This window comes from Fukomys damarensis, unplaced genomic scaffold (genome assembly GCF_012274545.1).
Source record: "Fukomys damarensis isolate Sample0158 unplaced genomic scaffold, DMR_v1.0_HiC HiC_scaffold_28, whole genome shotgun sequence".
Lineage (NCBI taxonomy): Eukaryota > Metazoa > Chordata > Mammalia > Rodentia > Bathyergidae > Fukomys > Fukomys damarensis.
In genome coordinates, this window is record NW_022900940.1 from 34,875,952 (window position 1) to 34,899,870 (window position 23,919).

Sequence of the window (23,919 nt, forward strand, 5' to 3'; positions counted from 1 at the left end):
CACACACACACACACACACACACACACACACACACACACACATGTTTTCCTTTAGAAGGTGCACAAAGTAGCTTTTCAAATTTATGTATTTTAACTAAAATGTGAGATAAAGATACCTTTTGAAATTGTCATGATGTTTTGTATATAAAGCATACTTTCTAATACTACGCTAAGTTAAAAAAATGCAAGTATTGCCTTTGTATGCTGGAGGGATTAAACATGTAGACATTGACAGTTGATGTGAGAAGGCCCTTGAAGAATGTAAATGTTGAACTGATCTTAGTCAAGTTTGATGGGTAAATGGAAATAGAGAAATTTGGCAAGTATGTTAAATTGGCTAGGAGGAGGAAAATCATGAGCAATGGAACAAGTCAAACATTAAAGTTAAAAAAAATGTTTACTAAATCCCTAGTATAGAATGGACTTTGTATTTGTCATTGGACAAAAAATAGTGTTAAATATATAGTTCTGTCCTCTAGCTGTAGTAAATGTATGAAAGACATAATCCAAAATATAAGCTATTCTTTTGGGAATTGTAAAATGTAAAATTGGCCAGAGTATTCTATTCTGGAGTTGCAGAGACAGGATATAACTGTAGTGACAGTAAACTCTGGGTAGGGGAAATAGAAAAAAGGAGAATTATGATAATTTTAAAAGTTTAAGATTGGGAAGGCTAAACTGAATCAGAAATCTTAGAGCTGTAAAAGAAAAAAGAAGACTAAAAGCAGTTGTATATATTGTGATTGTTAAAATATGCTAATCTCTGGAGAAGATATACAGTGGCACCTCTTTTCACAAACTTAGTGTTTTATAATTTGGGGGAGGATCATCATATTTGCATTTGTGTGAAGATGGCCACATTTTGGTTTGTGTGGAGAAGAGGGCTCCAGCTGTGTTTGTCACTCAATGTGGAGTTGATGAACTGAAGTAAAATTTGTCAAACACTTTTGAGAACTGAACTGTTTGCACATAGAAACGGTTGTGAACCGAGGTATTATAGTACTGGGCTTACCTCCTGGTTTCACAAAGCTATGCCTCCCATTTTCTTCAGTTATAATGTGAAAATAATATGGTTGGAAAAATAGTAAATGTCTGGCTTAAGATTTTTATTAGAAATAAGTTCAAACAAAATAGTTGTAAGAATAAAAATAGTACAGTCTTTAGTCAGATTAATCTATTAATATTTTATCATCTTATCACCCCAAATATTTTATTACATGCATACATACCATACGCACCCCGAACAGAGGCCTTTTTTTTTCTTCCCTGAACTATTTGAGTAGAGATTACGTGCATCACGGACATTTATTCCTAAAAATAATTCAGTGTGTATTTCTGAAGATAGGAATATTCTCTTTCCATAGTAGTATGATCTGCTTCAGGATATTTATCATATATAAAAATACTTATGTTTAATTCATTACCCATATTCCACTTTTTTTAAATGACCCACTGGTATGTTTTATGGCATTTTCCTCTTCAATAAGAATCTAGTCCAGGATCACATACTGCATTTATTACATATTACTCAGTTTGCCTGCATGGAAGTTGTGCCATTCCTTTTGTCTTTCTACCTACAGTGTATGAGTGTACTTATTTCCTTACAGCCTTCCCAATAGAGTATACTATGAAAGTTTGGATTTTCTTAGTATGGAAGATGAAAAATGGTCTTTCGGTGCCCATTTAATTTGTATTCATTTTATGGGTAGATGCATGTTTTTTCGTAGGTATAAGAACTACTTTCTATAGGACATTTGGTGTTTTTTTCATACTCAGGACGGCCCCCCCCCCCCCGTACTGGTTATCAAACTCAGTACCTTGTGCTTGCAAGGCAGGCACTATGCCACAGAGCTAAATCCCCAGCCCATACTCAGATTTCTTTAAAGAAACATTAGCTATTTATCTGTGATACATATGGCAAATGTTTCCATTTTAATTATGTTCTATATTTTGTTTGGATATATTTTTGCACACAAAAATTTTATATTTGAAGTTTATCTCTAGCTAGAAAGCCTTTTCTTTTATCAACTTTCAGTTTATAGGAGTGAGTCACCTTTATTCCCCTAAATACTTGTATAGTTTTTTGTTTTGTTTCACAATTAGTTTTTGTACATTTTGTTTGTTTGTTGTTTGGTACCGGAGATCGAACTCAGGTCCTTGTGCTTGCCAGGCAGATTCCAGAACCGCTGAGCTAATTCTCTAGCCTCACAATTAGAATTTTTTATCTATTTGAAGTTAATTTTAGTTAATAGTGAAAGAAATATTAAATTTTATCCTTTTCTTCCTCAGATGTATTCTTTTGTTTAAAATGAACTCATGCTTTGTGGTATCTTCTTTATCATATATTTCTATCTGTACCTGATTCTAGTTCTAGACTTTATTTGTTTTTATTTTTGGTACTGAGGATTGAACTCGGGACCTTACAGTTGTGAGGCAGGCGGCAGAACCACTGAGTTAAATTCTGATCCTAGTTCTAGACTTTCTGTTCTGTGACATTTATCTGTCTATTCGTGTACTATACTGTTTTTTAATTATGGAAATTATGTGGTAAATTTTAATGTGACTTCATTATATTAAGGTAGTTTTCTTCTATTTCCACTTAAAATTTGTTTTAATTTTTAAAATCATAAGTCTTTTATTATTATTGAAATGTTTTTTTTTCCTGAATCTTTTGAGATGATGCTTTCATTTGTTTTAGAATGGCAACCAAACTGCATTATGCACCATTTTAATAATATAATCCCTAATAAACATCATAAGCAGAGAAAATTGTTAGCCTGTTCTATAAAAAATAAACAGGTACTTATACTGTGCCTGATTACTGTAGGTCCTATCTGGATCCTATAGGCTCTGAAGGAATTTTAGCTTTTCACAAGTTAGAAATGAAGGTAAAGGCCTGCTGCCTATCATTTTATAAATATGTATACTCTAGCTTTTTTTTTTTTTACTCAACCTTTTTTTTTTCTATTGTTCTACAGAATGCGCCCTATGCCTTAGTACAGGTAGTTATGAAAAGCTTAAAAATGGATTTGGATTTAATTGGTATTCTTTTTTTATTCACTACCATGTATGGTTATTAAAATTTTTTGTAGTGCATACTAGTTATTGGTGTACTTTAAATTGCAGTTTGTACTGATAAGTGGTTATCACATCCATTTTAATGCTGTTCTTTTACATTTTTTTACAGTGGGGCTAGGGACGCAGCTCAGTGCTTGTGCTTGTCTGCCATGCATACGGCTTAGATTTGAACCCCAGCTATCCCTTGCCTCAATTTTTTTTAAAAAAATGCTTTGTTTAAATTAAATTTTTTGGAAATAGGTACCTGACTTTTTAGATCTTTTCTATGGGTATTATCTATAAATTACTTTTCAAAGAGATATTCTGGAAAAAAGCTAATTTTAATCGTAATAGTTATAGCAGTATTTGCATGGTTAATCATTCTCTTCAGTAAAATTTAATTAATTGTTGAAGGGGAACTTGATTAAGCCATTTCTTTTCAATTTTCATTTTCTTATTAAATTGTGCAATACAAAATCTAAAGCCAGATTTTTTTGTTTTATCTGAAGTTGTGTGTTACGATTCTTCATTGGGGGCTGTGATATGGTTACTTGTTTTTGCTAATTTATTGTTTTTGTTTGATATGGAAATGACCTCTTTATCAAAGTGTATGTATGTATGTATTTTTTTGGTACTGGGGATTGAACTTGGGACCTTGTACTTGCAAGGCAGTTGGCAGAACCACTGAGCTAAATCCCTGGCCCCATCAAAATGTATGTTTTGCTCCTAAAATAATTTAAGAAATCTGTGAACCATAAAACTTTACAATAAAATAATATATTTAGCTTTTCTCTCTTGAAGGGTATTCTCATATTCAGTATACATTTTTTATGCTTTTATTTTTATTTGTCTAATCCAAACATAATAAATTATGTAAATTAGTAATTACTCCCCACAATTTTGCTTACTAAAATAATGTATGTCACCCTTTTATACTTTGCATTATTTATTATAATTCATGTTTCATATATTGTGGATAACTAAAGGTTTGAGTAAAGAATAAAACAAAATAATGAGAGGAGATTCTTCTAACTGGCTTCTGATCTATTTTATTGAGAGAGGGGAGCCAGGCAGTTGGGCAGTGGTAGAATTAGAGTTCTATTGCATTCTAGTCCATCACAGTTTAGAATAGGTAACTTGAAAAATAAAATGTGTCTAGGATTACAGAGTGTCGTGCAGAGGTCACTATAATATGGTGAGTAGTCTTCATCTTACATTCATTATTATAAAGCATACATAGAACCTCTGTATTGAATTACTGGATAAGAAAACTTTTTGAAGGAAGTGTTTAGAAGGCTGGTGGGATTTGTCTGTCAGCATTGAGTATGTTACATAAGCATGTTAGTATTTACCAGTACACTTCCCTACCATAAAGTTTACTTTTTGAGTTTTGATCACAAGGGTTGATAAAATGACCTCTACATGTGGTGGACATTGTTTTCCTCTATGATCAGATTTTTTGACTTGTTAAAAGAGTACATTTTTGCCCACCTAAAATTTGTTTCTGATGTGTAATCTCCTAAGAATATAATGCAGGGATGACAATGGGACTTTAAATTCTAAAAATCTGAAGTGCTGCTAAACAAAATTCTAGTTGCTAAAAATGCCAGGAAAACTATACATTTTTATTACATAATGATTTAGCACATTACTTAAAATTAATTTCTGCTATAATTTTAGATCTAGAGGGTGTTATAAATTTACTTGTGCGTGTTTGAGTTGTGTGGTTTTGTAAAAGTCATTAATATTATGTGACTAATATTTGTTGTGGTTTAAGAGACTCAGTCCTTTAGAAAAAATAAATCATGCTGATGAGTATCATTCATTAAAAGGTCATTGTTAAATCATGTTTATCTTGGAAAAGCTGGCCCATTAGGAAATGTAGCTAGGCTGCTTTGTGAAGACTTTTTGGGGGAGGTCATACTGGAGATCAAACCTACCAGCATTGTATCATTGAACCACAACCTCCACGTTATCTTTTTAAAATTTTTTATTGAAAAAATCTATTATTTGTCCAGTTGGTACCATATTTTTTTGTCTTTTTTTTTGGTACCAGGGATCAAACTCAGGTCCTTGTGCTTGCAAGTCAGGTGGTGGAACCACTGAGCTAAATCCTCGGCCCAAAACATTTTGTTTTTTGGTACCAGGGTCAAACTCAGGTCCTTGCGCTTGTGAAGCAGGTGTTGGAACCACTGAGCTAAATCCCTGATTGCAGTGAGCCTGCCTCAGCTTTCCAGTACTGGGATTACAGGCATGTACCATCACACCCAAGGCAATAAATGTTACTCCAAAGAGCGGTGTTTGTTTAGGAACACTGACCCAGAAGAGGAATATTATCAATCCTGGGAAGATTTATCCAGAAGAGAAATATATCAGTCACTCTTAAGATGGGTGTTTGTGGATGTAGATCCCTAATACTAAGTGAATACCAAAATATTACGGCTCTTAGCAAATTGATGGTGATGATGTTAGGTTAAGTGATTTATAAGCACCAACTCTTTTTTATTTTCAGCTGTAAATATACTAAGCAAGTGAGCATCAAAATAGGCACAGAGCATTTCCTTTTGTACTTAGTTTTTAAAAAACCCTCATGCTTGAGGATTAAAGTGATTTATGCCTGTTTGAGTTTATATATAGTATGCATACAGTAGTCTTATGATCCTGTATGACCCTATGGACTCTGTTTTGTGGTCTTCATTTTGTTGTTGTTGTTAGAAACCTCGCACTGCCACCACCCCCGCCACCGCCACCACCACCACCACCTTTAGTTGTATTGGGGATTTAACACAGAGCCTTTGCATTGAGGTACATCCTCTTCTCTCTTGTTTTTTTGTTTGTTTATTATTTGAGACAGGGTTTTGCTAAGTTTCCCAGATTGTACTCAAACTTGGAATCCTCCTGCCTCAGTCTCCCAGAGTACTGGGGCTTACAGGTGTGTAGCACCAGAAACAACTACTGCCCCACTTTAAAGATGTTCCAACTAAGGTGTTCTTTCCTAGTTACGAAAATAGTTCGTATGGAAATCCTGAAATTGCCTGTAAGAAGTTGCTAATTTCTCTGGAGCTTTTTCCATTCTTTGGAGCTCTTTCCATATCTTTATGTCTATGTTTTAGTCATTTTATCCTTGCAGGAAGGAATAACTAACACCCACAATTTAAAGTAGGGAGGTTTATTTTGATTCACAGGTAAAGCCCATGGTTGGCTGGCTTCATGGCAGAAAAAACATGGTAGAAGGACCTGGCAGAGTTCATGGCAGAAAAAACATGGTAGAAGGGCCTGGCAGAGTAAATATTCTCATGTCATGGCAACCAGGAAGCAGAGAAAGAAGGGAGGAATTGGGAAGGGAAATGTACTTTTAGGTCAAGCCCCAGTAACATACTTCTTCAGACCAGACCCTATTACTCCCCTATAATCCAATCACCTTCCAAACACATGAGGTTTTGGGGGCCTTTGGGGGTCTTGTTATATCTATAGTGGACACTGTAATCATGGGAGTTATGTTCCTAGAGCACCTGTGAATTGTGAAAAACCATGAATTTTAGATATGGCCTATTTTTATATTTAAAACTCTAGATACACTATTTCTCTCAGAGTTATGCAGTTTAATTCAATAAAATTACTGTATCAATAAAGCCTTAGGTGCAGGGCATTTTGGCAGCTTCTTAGGGATCTTAGGACTTTAAAAATAAAACAGCACTCAAGAAAGGTACAAACAGTACAGCAACCTGTCGTGATGTAGAAATGCTGGTGCAGGAGATAGGTTCAAAACAGGAAAACTACTTTCTCTTTTCATTGTTTTCAGGCTACAAGCCCATTGGTTGGAGCCTCTGACATCTGGGATGAGTCATTTCCCCTCACAGGCCTTGCTGGTCTACATGTCAGTCATGCACAGACACCCAAACTGTCCTTTACTAATTTGCTAGATGTTTCTTAATCCAATCAAATCCACATAACATTAATAGTGATTGTAATTGATAGTCATAATCCACCCCTTGTTAACTTCACAATCAGACACATCTTAAACTATTCTTAATCTTCAAATATGATAGTAAGTTGTAATTATCTGTATATTGGTACTTATCTTGCCTACATGAATGTACTAATTCCGTCCCCTGAATAGAAGGCAGTATTTTTCTTTGGGCGATTCTTACTCTTCTGACATTCTGTAACTTAATATTATAATGTGGATTTAACAATACTTAAGTACCGATATAAAGCCAATCAGCAAACATGTCTCCTTAATATATGGATATGCACACAAGCATGTTGACAAATAGGAAAGAAATATGACAGTTTTAATCCATGTTTCTGCACCTGGTAGTTGTAGTTGATATTGATAACTTTTCTTGTTCTGCTCATTCTGTGTTACCTTGGCATTCAGCAAGCACTTTAGCAGGTCCTGTTTCTTTAGTTAGTAGGGTGACTGATACCTTCATTCCTGAAGGTTTTGGGCCATTTATTATCCTGCCTGGATTGGGTTGCTGTAGTTTCCCAGTGACCGTAATAATAGGGCATGGTAATACTAGGAGATGACCTATGCAATCTCCTGCACCATAAATGTACTATTCCTAACCTCCATTCTGGAGTAGTAGTCCAGTTTCTTCTTGGTAGTCTGGATCACTCACCCCCCCCCCATGACTCTCTTGTAGCTGTTGACTCAGAGGCATGAGAAGCCCAAATGATCCATACAGTCTTAGCTTCTAGTTCAATGGAATCTATGTCTCCTGGTAGCAGCCTTCCCCACTCTGGAACTAGGAATTTTAGGCCAGTAGAGTGTAAGGTCACAAGAGCAGGAATCAAAATTTGTTAACAAATCCCTGGTGGTAATGGTGAATGGTACCATTTCCTCTGAATCCTGTCTATGGGAGAAACTGTACTACATGCTGGGTGCTGATTCAGAGAATATTCACACTTTTGGAGAACTTGCTCCAACCCTGTAATTGCACTAGCTGACATTATAATTGCATCTTCAAAAGGTCATTCTATTTTTCTATCAATCAGGCTATATATAGATTGTGGGGAACATGGTAAGACCAGTGAATTCCATGACCAGGAGCTGGTTGCTGTACTTCTTTAGCTGTGAAGTGTGCTTCTTGGTCAGAAACAAGGCTGTGTGGAATATTGTAACAGCAGATGAGGCATCCTGTAAGTCTATGAATGGTAGTTTTGGCAGAAGCATTATGTGCAGAGAATGCAGGCCTATACCCAGAATAAGTGCCTTTAAGGACAAAGAGCTGTCCTTTCCATGATGAAAGTTGTCTAATATAATCAACCTGTCACCCATGTTGTTGCAGGCTGATCATCCTCAGGATTCCCTTATTGGGAACGTATTGTCAGTCTATGCTATTGGAAGATCAGGTATTCAGTAGTGGCTCTTATCAGGTCATCCTTACTGAATGAAAGTCTGTGCTGCTAAGCCCAGTGGACAGTGACAGGGTAGCTGAGGAAAGAGGTTGACTGTTCTTCACAGAACAGGTCATCATATCCATTTGATTATTAAAGGTCTCTTCATCTGAGGTCACCTTTTGGTAATGAACATTTAGTTACATGGAATACAGGTATTTTTATATCCTTTGTTCATATGGCAAGGTCTGTCCACATTCCTGTTTCCCAAAAGTCTTTGTCACCAATTTTTCAGTCATGTTTCTTCCAAGTCCCTGACTTTTCAACCAGACCATTGACTACAGCCTGTGAATCAGTGTTATGGTTTGTGTCTAAATGTCCCCCCAAAACCTCATGCAGTCTTTTTCAGAGGTGGCTGAATCTGGAATGTGTGCTGCTCTAATTAAGATAGTGTGATTACTAAACCACTACACGTGAGTGGTGAGTGATTGGTTTGTTACTGCCCTAATCCTGGTAGTGTGGATGGGATAAAAAGGGAAGAAAGACACTGTTAATGTCTCTTGCTTGCTTGCTTTTTCTTTCCAGCCAATTAGGGATTTAACTCTGTACAAATTGTGAACTAAATAAGTCCTTTCCTGTTTAACTTTGGGTATCAGGTATTTTGTCGCAGCAAAGAGAGAAAAGTAACTAAGAAAATTGGTATATAATTGTACATCTAGCCATTTCCCGTTTCTCATTGGCCACTATGACGTTTTGGAACCATGGAACCAGTGTTAGTTTAAAACCAGTGTCCTGTAGTCTTAAATGCTTGTTCATTTCCTTTTCCTTGATATACATAGTTACTCTGATGAAGAGCTATAGGCCCTTTTAGGTGAGGATGAGAGAAAGATTGACAGTGTAACTTTTTGATAATACATCAGGCCCTTCCTCAAGGGGAACCCAATCTCTCCTTTATTCAAGATGTTCTGGGTCTACAAACTTGCACAAGTCTTCGAATTGGTTGAGGGGATGTGATTCTTTGTTTTTTTTTTATTTAAAGTAGTTTTCATTTTTTGCTCTCATATTTTTTGTTAATATAAATCCAGTACAAATTTAGTGTTTCTATTTCACTTCTGGGAACATCATATTTAGTTTGCTAGTGTCATAGATGTACACGTGTCAGAGCATTTTGATTATTACTCTGCTTGTAGTGCTCATTATTGTCTTATCTTTGGTGGTTGAGTGCTGTCATTTGACCTCTGCCACTCTGGGATCCAATTATACTCATCTCATGTAAGTTTCCAAGCTGAGCAGCTATACTCCTCTCTGTAAGGGTAAGACTTACCATTCAGAGGAAAGCAATGATAGAGCTCTTCAGTGATACTGGTACTCTCCTCAGAAATCTGTAAGGTACTGGTGAAGGGTGCATTTTTGTGATACTTACAGTGTGGAGGAGTAGGTTTTACCTGGCAAATCCACTTCAGCATTCCCTTTTCCCTGAGCACTTGACTATTCTTCATCAGTAGTAAGGCAAAGAAGATCAGGCTCATTCACAGTAGGCTGTCTTTGATCCATATAACAACCAAATAAATTTATTAGCACCTTTCTTAATTCCAGAAGCTGTAAATTAAATCCAGAATTTTTGCTTAAGGAGTCCATCAGAAGAAATTCAGCCTCAGCAAAGTTTTATGTTCTGTTTACCATTTTTGAACACTCTTGAAAACCATCCCATATCAGTTCCCTAGATGTCTAGTTGTAAGAATTAGAAAATTCAAGAAGTTTTTTGGGAGTGTAGTATATCCTCTCACTGGTCAAGCTGTGTACCTTACCTTTAGGAGCCTTGTGAGACTTGATCCTGCTGATAGGCCTATAGGCAAAAGTAGTTGGTGAGGGTGGGTACTGAGGACGTTTGACACTGTCTTGCTTGGTAACTGCATCAGGAAAGGTCTGTTTACATAGGCATCTAGGATTAATTCCCTCAGGCAGGCCAGTATCAGTGAGGTTGGGGAAATCTCTTCCTTTGGCAAAACATTCTTATCAGAATTTAGTAGTTCCATGTATCCAGCCTACTCTGGCCCCTCCCAGATATTTCCATCTCAATTTACAGGATTTCATCCTTTTACTGATGCCCATATACCCTTTGAGACTGAATGTTAAAACTTGTGTGCTATAGTTTAGCCAATCACATTATGAGGGCAACTTCAAACCTGTGGCTAAAGGAGAGAAGATTCTCCTTCAGGATATACTTAAAGGTTTTCTGTTATTTATGCTTATCTGGAACTGGGAATTTGAATCTTTGAGATCATTATTTTTCTTTAGTAGTTTGCCTAGAGATACTAAAAGCAACCAGCTACTATCAGTGTATTTCTTACTCTTCCAAAAGCACTCAAAACTGTCATACAGAGAGTTGCTGAATTCCTTGAATCTCAAAATCAAGTCATTCGAATAGATCTATGTGTTACATGCTTTAAATAGTTCATACCAGTGACTGTCAGTCCTTTGTACATTCAGAAGACAAGACCATGGGCAACTTTAGGTTTCATTAAATTAAAAGAGCTAACTCAGAAAGTACTAAACAGATTAGAAAAATTCACCCTTATATTTCTCTTTCAATAGAAGTGTTATCTGGTAGCTCCTTCTAAATATGGCTCAACACATAAACATTACTGGGTTTTGTGGTTCTCATGTCTCTTTCTGGAGCTGGTTTCCAGGTTCTTCTCATCTTGAACAAAGAATTGGACAAAAAGAGCAAAAAGCAGTGGCAAAGTTTATTTGAAAAAATAAAAGTGAAGAGTGGGAGAGAAATTGGCTCTCAAGAGCGAATTAGGGCTGAAGAGGAAAAAGCAAACTTAACAGTACAACGTGGAAAAAAACAAGGCAGGGTATTGTGAGGAAAGCCAAGATAGCAAGCTCTTCTAGGTGTCCTTTTTTTTTTTGAGTTCTTGCAAGAAGTCCAGTTGCAGGACTTTGAGAACTGTTCTGGGATCTTGTAATTAACAATCTTGTAATTACTTCCCCAGCCAGCTTTGCCATACCCTGATTTCCTATGTCAGGGCCATGCGCAGAACCTGTTCAGCCCCTGTAATTTTTTTCCTCTACCAGTTGAGTCAAGTGCCATGATGGGTCATAGTCTTTACTTGACCACATGGTTTCCCTTGGAAGTATGGTAACATCCCCCTCTTTAATGATCTTCCTTTTAGCTCAGTATATAGTGCCTAGCTTCTGTCCTCTGTAGTCCAACAGTCTCCATCTTAAGGTGATTGAATAACTCACTGGAGTTACAAAGTTCTTTAGAAAGGTACTATCACATCTTGTCTCCTGGCTGACCTTAGAGGGCAAGAACCAGAACAGTGGCTGTCCTCTTGTTCCAGGTATCTCTTTTAGCTTTGATCTCTAAGCCTTAGTTGTTAAGCACCCAGGAGCTCACTGCATCAGTATTGAAGTAGGAGCCATTTGTTTGACTATCATAATCTTATCTGGATATGGAGCACTTTGAAATACAAAGTATTACCTGAGAACTGTTATTTTATCAATCATGGTTGTATTTAGAAGTAAAATTAATATAGAAGGTTAACAGATAACAGTTACAACGTTTTACGATATTTGTAATCAAGAACAAATAGCTTTTTAAAAACAATTATATTGACATTATTATACTAGAACTATTAGGTTTTTATTATCTCTAAAACAAATTTTCGTTTTGTCAGTTGAATACTCTTTTCCAATTATAAAATATTAAATGATATAAACTTTTACCTAAATTTGTTATTTCTTTAATGAAGTGCCTAAGTAGAATATACTAATTTACAGATGTATTTAGCACTTTACTAATGTCCAATTTTTAATCATTATGATGGCACTTCAACTGTATGTTTAAGAACATTTAGCTATATCATAATACAGTTGCGTAACAATCACTTAGACATAGGCCTGAAAAATTTCATCATCATAAATAACTTTAATCTGGAGATCATCAGTACGATAAAATGTTTTTAAAAATTCTGCATCCTAGAAAATCTGTATACTTGAGAAACAAATGTATTAAATATGTCATTAGACTAGCAATAATTAACTTCACAGCTATAAACCTTTTAACAATTTCACCTGTTGTATCTGATGCAGGAGATGTCATATAAAATCAAAGAAGGAGCATCAGAGGTTAAGAGTGGGAAAGATTTATTAAGACAGAGCTCCTGAGAGACGAGGGATTCTGAAAGTGGGTTGCCATAAAGGTCACTTCTCGTTTTATAGAGCGTACAAAAATCACAAGCAAAGTACAATGTATAACCAGCCAGTAAGATTACAGTAGTATAGCTGATTATCTAATATTGATGTAATTGGAAAGCAAGAACAAAGGCACTTTTGGGAAGGCATGGGTTTGGATGCTGTAGTCACCCGCCTGGTGACGGATGTCTGTCTAAACTCTACTGAACCAGGTGATACCAGTTATAGCACAAAGTCAAGTTATTGCTTATTCTTTGGGGAAGCATGTAGGCCTGGTCATTCCATCTTTATCTTGAGGCTTGGCCTTCAATAGATGCACCTCAGGCCACATTTGTGATGTGTTCTCATCCTCTGCAGTGGCTCCCTTAAGGGCCCACCCCTATCTGACCACCTAGATTATTCCTACCTAACTTAGCTGCCTATAATAGAAATACTGACAAGAATTTTTTAAAAAATCTTCAGACTTCTTAAAAATTTAGTAATAGTGATACCACAAATAGACATCTAAATATACCTCATTTATACTGTAACAAAATGTTTGTTTTGTAAAAGCCAACAGACATGGATCAAGTTTTAAATGGCAGGACCAAATTTAAAGAGATGCAGAAAATGTTGATCATTTGTATGTCTAAGGTCTTGAGACAATGTGTTGTATAAAAGAGTACTTATTGTTGCTTTGCATCTATTTAATTTAAAGCTTAATTTTATAACATATTTTGTCTTCAGGTGGATATGAATCTTTTCAGATATATCTTTTCAGATAAAAGTGTGTTCATTTAAGCAATGTTTTAACCCTTTAAACTTAGTTTCTTAAATAACTAAAAACCTAACATTGGAAAATGCAAAAAAATTATCTTAGTAAACTATAAAACATTCATTTTTAATACAGTTTTTATAAGTTTAAGTGTATTGTATTAGCTTAAAATAACTGTATTGCTTTAAACATAGAAAATTTAACCTTTTAAATATATGTGTAATGTCTGTATAATTTTTTAATAACAGTTTTGGAGTGGGGCTTAATAACATTCTGGGGAAAGAACTAGAGATGCCACTCAGCAGATAAACTGAAGCAAATTGACTCAGTTGTTTTTCAGACACAGAGGAAGTTTTGTCCAGTATTCCTTCTTGCCCAAGGGCTCCCATAGGGGACATTTAAAAAAATTGTTTAATATAAAATTATATATTAGAAATTTAACTCTTAGTTAAGCTGAATTATAATAATCTTTTTCTAGTTTTTGGTTTATAACTATAACTGTAAACAGATCATTCAGTTAGAGCTTTTCCTGGGGGCGATGAATTAGCACTTTTTTCTTATGTAAGTCCTAACAGTATTTCCTTTAATATTTAAAGCTACTCTGAGTACCTTTTTCCTGTTAGTTAACACTGTAGACTTTGAATGACTAAGAACCAGAAGGGGAAAGAGAAGAGCTGTAAATTGCTAGATAGTCTTTTATTTTTGCCCCTTATTATAAACCCAAGTTTAAGTCCCTGTGTTTTTAAACTTTAATTTGGAGAAGAATCAAGCTTTTAAAGTCCTTTATCTTATATTGGTCCCAAATTCATAAAGTACTGTATAACCTAGAGGTGACATTTTAGGGATGGATATTGACTTACCCATAATCATCTAAGATGTAATACAAACCTTTAAGATTCCCTTCTGTACTTCTGGACAGATTAAAAAAAAAAGTGTAGATCCTGTTCAGTCTCTTGAGGTCAGGCTGCCTTAGCTAGCCATCTCATCCAGGGATTATTATATGTACAGCATGGTCCTAACAGGGGACATGCAGTGTGAATAGCCCACCTAATATCAGATCATGCTGTATGTGCAGCTTTTATTTCCTAGAGATAGAACTGTCTCTGGGGGAGAGGGGCAACTTTGCCTTTATCCCAGAGTAGAAACCACCTGCATTTGGCATCTCTGCCCTGTTACCCAGCATTGGAACTGCCCAATGAGAGCAGCTCTACTCTATTTTCTGTCTTTTACTCATGAAGCCATCCCTCCTAGTCAAGCACAAATCCATGCACATGTCCAGAACAAGCATCCTTGTTCCTGGCACATAGCCATTCAAATCTTCAAAGGTCTTTATGTCTAGAGATTTGTAATATACACGAGGGACTTGTAGAGGGTTGTAAAAGTCTGGAGATGGTAGACCATAAGGTAGACCTTACGCCCTTTGGTTTTGAGAGAAAGGGAGATCAAGAGAGACCAAGATATGGAGAGATGGAGATCAGAAGAACAGTTTAAAGGCTCTTCTTCTTTTTAAAGTATTCAGAACAAAAAAATGTTCATTAATGAAGGAGATTGCTTCCTTGTGTATCATCCCAAAGACTGATCTTCTCCATGGCTTCTCCAGACTGGGTTTTCCATGCTGGTTGCATGAGAAACTTTTAAGATACTGAATTGACTTATCCTTTAGTGTCTCCCTCATGAGCAGATTTCATTTCCATTTTACCTGAGAACTGGATATGTCTACCTGAAGGAATATCTAGTGAGGCTACTGCAGCTCATGAAGGATACTTCTGGACACCTATTCCCATTTCTTTTAATTGAAGGAAGATGAGATCCATGAATAGCCTTCTGCCAGAAGTTCTCCTTCAAGTGGTACCGCTATGGTACAGGAATATGTGATGTTAGTGGTGATTACATAACCCTATGTTTTGTGTCAGTGTAACCAGCGTCTCACAATGGAATTTTAAAACCTAGATTTTCCTTTTGGAGGTAAGCAACTTTTCCAAACTCTCTCCTTCTGAGCACATAGCCAACAGTCCTGCCTCCTTCCTCCTCAGCCCAGAGAAAAGGACAGAATATGTAGCTGCTGATCCCAGGAGGCAGGATTCCTGTTTGCTTTTTTCAGGAAAGGGGATAATAAATTTGAAGATGGCTGGAAGTGATAAAGCAGGTGTGGTGATTTTCATTATCTGTCTTCCTCCTCTCTGTCACTTATTACAAAAGACCCTTATTCACAAGTCCAAGAAGAAAGTGGTGAGCTAATTCAAATGGACTCCTTCATCTCCTTGAGAGCCAGCTTTGAGTAAATCCCTTTTCCTTTTTACCAAAATATGTGATCTCCTTTGATTTGATCATCAGTGAGCAAACAAACCTAAGTGTTATGAACTTGGGTGGCTAGTGACTATAGGTTTTATTTAGGCTAAAGTGTCAGTACTTTCTACTAAGGGAGGAACTGCTGCTGAAGAAATGTAAGTCCAACAGTTTTAAGTGGTCTTCAATGGCCAGGATTCTAACTGAAGTCAGTTCACTGTAAACCCCACATTTGACATTGTACATGCTGTTTTTTGCTTTTTAGTGGAAAAAGACATGGGAGGTGTATTCAGATAACTGTAAGTAAGAAACCTTTATCACTTACCTAGCTTTACTGAGGAATTTACACTTCCGTAGACTGCAATGTCCTCACCTGAAAAGTTGTCCTGTTAATTATTTTCTAAGATTGTTGTGAGGATTAATGACCTAAAGTGTATTTGTGAAGTGTTTAATATAATTCTGTGCCAAAGTAGCCATTTCAGTAAATGCTGAATATTGTACACCAGTTTGAGATAACACATAAATGCAAATATGTTGTATCACATTAACCATTAATAGGCTAGATGTGTTGTGAAACTATGGATTACCACATACTTTTCCTGTTTTGATGTGATGTGATAGCTAGAAACTAGAAAGGCATTGGTTTTGTGAAGATATTTTCATTTGGGAAAAGAATGTAAGTTTTTTTTGTTTTTTTTTTTTTAACTACACATATCTTGGCAAATTCTAAATTGGATTCCGTCCCAGAAACTTCTTGTAGCTTTAGACATTTAAATTGAAATGCCTGCAGGACATTGCATTTACCATGTGTAAGTCTAAACTTAAGGTCTTTTCCTCTGGATTTTTTTTCTTTCAGGGTTCTGTACATCAGTTAATGAAATTGCTCTCTATCTACATCCTCTTATGAAGTCTGGTTCTTCTGATTGTTATCCCAAAATTTTCTTTTACCTTCTTTATCACTACCACTATCATCATAGTCAAAAGTTACCAGTCTCATAGTTGACTCCTCTTTGGTGTCTTACTTGGCCTTCTCTATGATTTAGCCAAATTGTGAATTTTTCAAAGTAGAATTGATTTTCAACATTATTTAAAACGCTTCAGCAACTTTGCTGAACTTTTCTGCCTCATTTTGATGCTCATATGTTCACTCTCCAACTGTGATTGGACTGTCTTGTGTGGTTATTTCTCTTGACTTTGAACATGCTCGCCTGATTCCAACCCCAATCCCTTAATACTGAGTATTGAACTCAAAACCTTTGCATTGAGTTTTATCCCTAGCTCTTTTTATTTTTTATTTTGAAATAGGATCTCACTAAGTTGCCCAAGTGGGACTCAGAAGTTGCAATTCTCCTGCCTCAGTTTCCTAGAGTGCTGAGATTATAGGCATGTACTAACTGACCCGCTTCTGGACCTTGGCACTTGCTATGCCCTAGACTGAAACACTTTCTTGCTGATCTTAACTAAACTTTCCTTTAGAAAAATCTCTTGGGTTTCTCATCTGTATTTTTCATTTCATATTATCATTGTTTACATTTATGTATTTGGAGTTATTGGATGCTCTTTCTCCAAATAAAATGTGAATTTTATGAAGGGTGAGGCAATTTTAGTATTTGTAAAGGCCTAAAATAGCCCTGACGGTAAACTGTACACATTAAATGATTAAATGAAGTATATAACTAGACAGTTAAAATACAGAGTGATTAATTCTGCCTTGAGATAAATACAGATGGAGCTAGAGTGTTGACATCCTAAGTATTGTTACTTAGTAATAAATTTTTAACATTGGTTTGATCTTCCAGTTTTACTTTTTCAATGAAAATATAAACATAAGCAATATTTTTACTTTTTGACTTATTTAATACAGGTTAAGAGCTTTCTAGAGTTGATTGTACTTGATTGAGCTTTATAGCTAAAAGTTTCCTTTTCCTTGAATTGTCCTAGTACTCAAAGTTTGCAATTTAAAGAGGATGTCACTGGTTACACACCTCTTAATGTTTCCTATATGGGCTGTGTTCATTTATTTTAGTTTCGTGTGGCATAAAATTTTTAAAGTTTTATTGTTATCGTCCACGAGCCTGTTCACGGAACAAGGTTCAGGAGCTCGAACTGGGAGGGCAAGGCATGGAATCACCAGGATGACTCCGGGGAGGTTTCCGGAAGCTTTCACTTTTTGAGGAAATGCACAGGTTTATATAGGGAACCGTGGGTGAGGAGCATGGGAGGAACATTTAAGGTTTGGCGATATCTTATTGGCCAGACATGGTGGAGTGATTTTTCTTGGGCGAGGCAAAGGAGTCATGGACTAGGGGCGGAGGTTTAGCCTGTTGGACCCAGCATCTACGCACTTAAGAGAGCTCAGCCTTAGCAGTGTCTCCGAGTTAGCTCAGGAGACAGTGCAGCGCACCTGACCCAGCCAGGCTTGAACTTCTCCCACATTTTATCAATGTTGTCAAGATGGGAAATCACAGATTATAAAATTTGTCTGCTTTTATGACAGAAATCAAGTAAGTTAAGATAATATTGGGATTAATTTTATTGGCTTCGTTGTATTTTAGCCCTTTATTTACTACATGACTATCGCTAGCACGTTGAAATGGACTTAGGAAAACCATGACTTCATTATTTTCTTGAAAATTGTTTGGTATTCAAATTTGTTAATGTTTTAGAATTAGTGCCTTCAATAAGGTTATGGTTTTCCTCCATCCTAAAATTTTCCCTTCGAGTATACAACTTCAAAAAGCAGAGCAAGGCATAGTTAGAAAAAAAAAAAAAGAGGTGGTCTGAGCACTTATGTGTTAAATATGCATATTAATTAGGAAAAAAAATTAGAGAAATATGAAAACAGATGTTACATAAATTATTGCAGTCCCAGGGCAACAGTAACTTATACACTGACAACAATTTTTATATGTGCATGTGTATATCTATTTGCGAATTTCTCAATATTTATGTAATTCCTAAGGGAATACAGGAACTAGAAAAAGAACTGATACATCCTTCATTGAGATAGTGGTAAACAATCCTGCATACGGATTGCTGAGAAGTCTAATTTCATATAATTTTATTATAGAAGTGATTGTATATCCTTATTCATTCTATAGCACTTTTTTTCTTTCTTACTTTTTCTGAGAGTATGTCAGTTTGTTATGTTAGTGCAAGGTTAATTAATAATTCTAGCAGTGTAAGAAATTGAATCTTAGTTTGAAATTTAAAAATTGGTCTTAGGGCCGGGGATTTAGCTCAGTGGTTCCACCGCCTTCCTCACAAGCGCAAGGACTCGAGTTTGATCCCTGGTACCGAAAAACCAACCAACAAACAAACAAACAAAAAATTTTAAAAAGTGGTTTATACTACTAAAAACATTGGTTGTAATATCAGCTTTATTCTTTGGATTGCATTCACACTTCCTGAAGAAATAGCCATCATTGCTTGAATAGTGATGATGAAATACTATGACAATATATATTAAGGTTACTGAACTACACATTTATCAGATACAGTACACATATATCAAAGTAGTTGGAAGATGTTGAGCGTCTTTCACTGTAGAAAGCTATCAGTAGGGTAAAAATAGTCTATTTTTATAAAGGAAAGATGAGATACAGAAACATGCATTGCTTTAATGGTTAGCAATGTTCAATTGAACTATAGAAGAAAAATTATGTGAGTGTATTGCTGTTCAAGTAGTTGCTGCCTATACTTATTTATTATTTATATTTTATATTACCTAGCTTTTGCTATCCTTTTGTACATATTCTGAGCCATCAGTAAGTTCTTAATAGCTTGTTGAATGTTAAAGATTAATAGAGAATGAAATTTAGAGATAGATGATAATATGTTTATTAATTTATTATTTGGAGTTTCTTTGTTTAAATTGTAAAACCCATTTTAAGAACTTAAGCTGTTGTTCTTCAAGGTTTTGTGTAGAAATGTTTGTGTCAAATGTGCTTTGTGGTGGTATACTACCTTCACAGTGTTAAAGGCAGTATTTCTCATTTTCTCTAGGAAGTCTGTGGAAGTTAAGTTTGTACTTACAAATAATATTCACTTGTTATTACTGATGCATCCATATTCTAGATTTCCATTTTATTAATGCTTTGAAATCCACTTTCAGTGGAATTTTTTTACATTTTCAAATGTCAAATTTCCGTTTTTTTAATGTGATTTTTAAAATGTGATATTTAACTATGTGTTAGAATAGATTTGTTGTTATACTTCAGTCTTTGAAGTAAAAAGTTAAATGAAGTTGAAACAAGTGGTTTGTTTTTATATTGAGGTCTTTGTGTATGTATGGATTAGTTTTTTTATTGTTTATAGTATAAAATAGTCTCTTCTAGGAATTAAAGTAGGTAATGGAAAGAGTGATTACTGAGTAGTAAGCCAATATCACTCACCCCAAGAGCCTAAATAAAATATTTTGACATTTATCCCCCATTTTTACTTGGTTGTGTTTTAGGGTGTCTATCAGGACTGAAGTATTTTAAACTATTTTGTTTATTTTTGTAGGTAGATGTTTGTTCAGTCACTTAGGTGAGGGAGAACTCAGATGTTCTTTCTTTCTTTATTCCCCTTCAGTTTATATTGGCCCACCAGGTATGGTATAAAGCAGATTTGCGCAAAGTTCTCTTGGAAGATAAATATGCATTTATTCATAATACATTTTAAAATGGAACATTTTCAACTCCTTACCACAGTAATGGTAGAGATCTTTCACTTCCTTGGTTAGATTAATTTTGAGGTATTTATTTTTTTTAAGGTATTGTGATTGTTTTACTAATTTCTTTCTCAGTGAAAGTTGAAAGTGCCTCAGCTTCCATTTTTAATGTCCATCACAACCTATAAGTATATATAGTTTGAGCAAGTTCCAAGAAGTATAAGTTTAATTGAAATAAAAGTTGCATTGATTTTTACAACTACTTTGGATATACTCTAGTCTATTCTTTATATATTTTATTTAATATATGCTAAGGTCCAAAACTAAATTTATTTTCCTACTTAATGTGTCAATATGTAGTCTTCGGTATGCAGTTTCGAAAACCTTGCTTTGTATCACTTGTATGTTTGTTCATATCTGACTTGTTAGGACAATAAAAGGAGTGACACATTTTCTTTTCTGCCTATCAAGCTGCCTTTTTATCTCTTTGCTTCTCCTCTAACTCTTCATTTATTATAGGCTATCCAGTGACTGGATGGAAGAACTGGGTAACTGCTAAAAATCTCTAGAGCCCTTAGTGTGTTTTTCATTAGGAAAAACACAACACAGGCATTAATAATCACATCTCAGAATTTGAAAAGAGAATCAAGTTCTGATAGAGATGTGCCTATATAGTTAAGTGTATATTTCTGTATTCTTTTTTTGTTTCATCTGTGTAAATTGAATGTCCGTTCTGGTGCCTTTAAATCATTCTTGGTTTGAAACAAATCCTGTATATCATCTTTGCACAACCAAGATCCTTTCCCACAGCAATCTCTTCTATCCTTTTATCCTTTTAGTAAGTTGCTGGCATTTTTTTTTTTTCTGGTTATAACAGTAAAATTTTGTGTTAGAAAGTTTGGTTAATATAGCAAAATGCAAAAAAGATAAAACTCTTTAAAAAAACTTTTATTGGTACATTTTATTTTTTTCACTTCTCTAGTTATTTATTTGTTTGTTTGTTTATTTTTGCGGTGCTGGGGATTGAACCCAGGACCTTGCACTTGCAAGGCAGGCACAGTGCCACTGAGAAAGTTACTCTTAATCTTATGAAGAAATGGATTGATGTAATATTTTAAAAATGAAATCTATTCTAAAATTTAATGGGGGAACTGAAGAGAGTCTTTTTGTTTGTTTCTTTCTTTGTTTTTTGGTACCAGGGATCGAACTCAGGTCTTGCGCTTGCAAGGCAGGCCGCCGAACCGCTGAGCTAAATCACCGGCCCTGAAGAGAATCTTAAACGATTAGTGAATCTCAGATAAATTTTTTTCAAAATTATAAATATTAGTTTCTAAGAGTCTTTAAAGACTGGTAGCTTGTGGAAATCTTTGAGAACTCTGGAAATTAAAAACTAGGAAAGGGTGAACTAAAAACTTATCTTTTTATTTTGTTGAGGTGGAATTTAAAGGCAACAGCTTTAAAGTGAACAGCTCAATGGCATTTGCTATATTCACAGTAGTGAGGTGTTTACTATCTCTATCCAGTTCAAAATATTTACATCAGTCCAAGCAAAAATGCCTTTCCCATCAAGCAGTTTCTCTTTATTCTGTTTTGTCAACACTCCTGCCAACTACCAATCTGCATTCTGTCTCTGTGAACTTTTCTGTATATTTCACCAGAATGAAATCATACAATATGTGGGTTTTTTTTTTTTTATTTTTGGTTTGACTTCTTTCCTTAGCATAATCTTTTCAGTTCAGATCCAAGTTGTACCACTTACTAGTGTTTCATTCCTTTGCAAAAAATAATATTCCATTATATGTGTATACTATACAGATTTTTTGGTGCACTATATATATATATTAACAAATCTATTCTTTTGGTTATTGTGATAGTGCTGCTATGAATGTGCATGGTCTTAGTAGTTCCTTTGGGCATATACCTAGGAATAAAATTGCTTGGTCATATTTTATTTTGGTCATATTTTAATTTCATGCTTAACTTTTTGAGGAACCGCCAGACTGTTTTCCACAGTGGCTGTACCAGTTTATTATTTCCATCAGCAGTGTATGTTTCCAATACTTATTATTTACCATTATTATTTTGTGATTTAGTATATCTTATATCAGTGATAAATAACAAATGACTTTTAGCAAAGTAGCAGTGTAGAAAAGTAATTATTTCTTAATGCTTACTTTTCTCATATAGTAGTTATATATATCAATTCAAAATATCATTTAGCTCTGTTTTCTCTCCATAGTTAACTGACCAGTGGACATTTCCCCCTCAGAATTAAAATTTTCTTACTTTTATTTATTTGCTCTTGATCATACTGACTGATACAGGGATGATACAGGTGATGAAATAGCACCTCCAAACGATATAAGGGAAATATAATTCCCTACCTGTTAAATGTCTGATAAGCTAAGTTTATGTTTTCTAAAATCAAAGAATGAATTCTAGATGATGAGGAAGACAAAACTTAAGAAACAAACAAAACCTAAGTCTTAATTCTTAGAAGAAACCCTAAAGACCATAACTAATACTCTCTGTCACCTTCCCCTCTAATCTTTCCCCTCCCTGTGACTGCTGTTCTTTGCCCTGACAGCTCTGTTTCTATAGATAACGGTTTTGCTACAACCTGCTTTTGTGGGAGCCTGTTTCTTTTTCTTGACCAGACCAAGGACACCCAGATGTGCTAAATTACAAACTGTCACTGCTTAAATAATGGCCTTTGTTCTGCTGTAAGACCTAAAGTCTCACTTCCACTCCACGGAGCGTGAACAGCCGAAAGGCCTCCACGATGCTGGGCCCTAACACCCAGCGAGGCTCCGCGAACACAACAGAGAACCGAGAAACTCAGGAAGGAACACACCAGCCTAGATGGTAAAGAGACCTTTATTAGTCTGGCCAGACGGCACTCCCGGAGCCAGGTGGCTCAGAGAGGCAACTGCTCAGGGGCTGAGGTACTTTTTATAAGGTTTTTCTAAACAAAGAGTCAGGGAATTCACAGAACAAGACTGCAAACACATTGCTTATCTTATGCAGGAAATGTTCTAGGGTCACCTTTTGTCAAACCATTTGCCCCTGGGTGGGCTGTTAACCAAGGTAGCAATTAGCATATGAAGAAGCACAGTCTGGCCTATTAGCATGGAGTCACTTTAGCCTATTCAAGTCTTACAATCCCCACTGATCTTAGGTAGAATCAAATCCTTGATTCATTGTTTTAAATTTTTAGCTAAGGGGTCACAGCAATTTGTAAAGGCATCTCTTAGACAGCTAAATTGGGGATTAGGATTCCCAGAGCACAAAAAGTTTTCATATTTTTACCATCTGTAAGCTCATAAACTCTTAATTTAGAAGTATAATAACTCATAACAGTATGACACAATATAAGAGTCTACGTCTAGATTGTAGTTCTCCTTCTTCAGCCGTGCGTAGACTCACCAGCTTCCGGTGTGGTGAGAGCAGGGCTTTGAGTGAGTTGTCTCTTGGCCTCCTAGAGTCGGATTCCCTGGAATTCTGTTTTACTCTAGAGTGGTGTAGCTGAGTTTCAGCTACCTTGATAGCTGTGGGAGTAACTATAAGTGACTCATATGGCCCTTTCTATACAGGTCAGAAGGGATCCTTTTCTAAATTTTAG

General features: G+C 35.5%; 1 protein-coding gene across 17 annotated transcripts in view; it reads left to right on the forward strand.

The window, feature by feature from the left end:
• The window catches only part of Tbc1d5 (TBC1 domain family member 5), a 552,135-nt gene that overhangs the window by 110,454 nt on the left and 417,762 nt on the right, over positions 1–23,919 (forward strand). For 2 of the 17 annotated variants that reach the window (XM_010612792.2, XM_033757110.1), the window contains one exon: positions 15,909–15,942. The exons of the other annotated variants lie outside the window; for them this stretch is intronic. The gene's annotated coding sequence lies outside the window, so the exon portion shown is untranslated. The remainder of the gene's footprint in view (positions 1–15,908; positions 15,943–23,919) is intronic. 17 annotated transcript variants of the gene reach the window in all.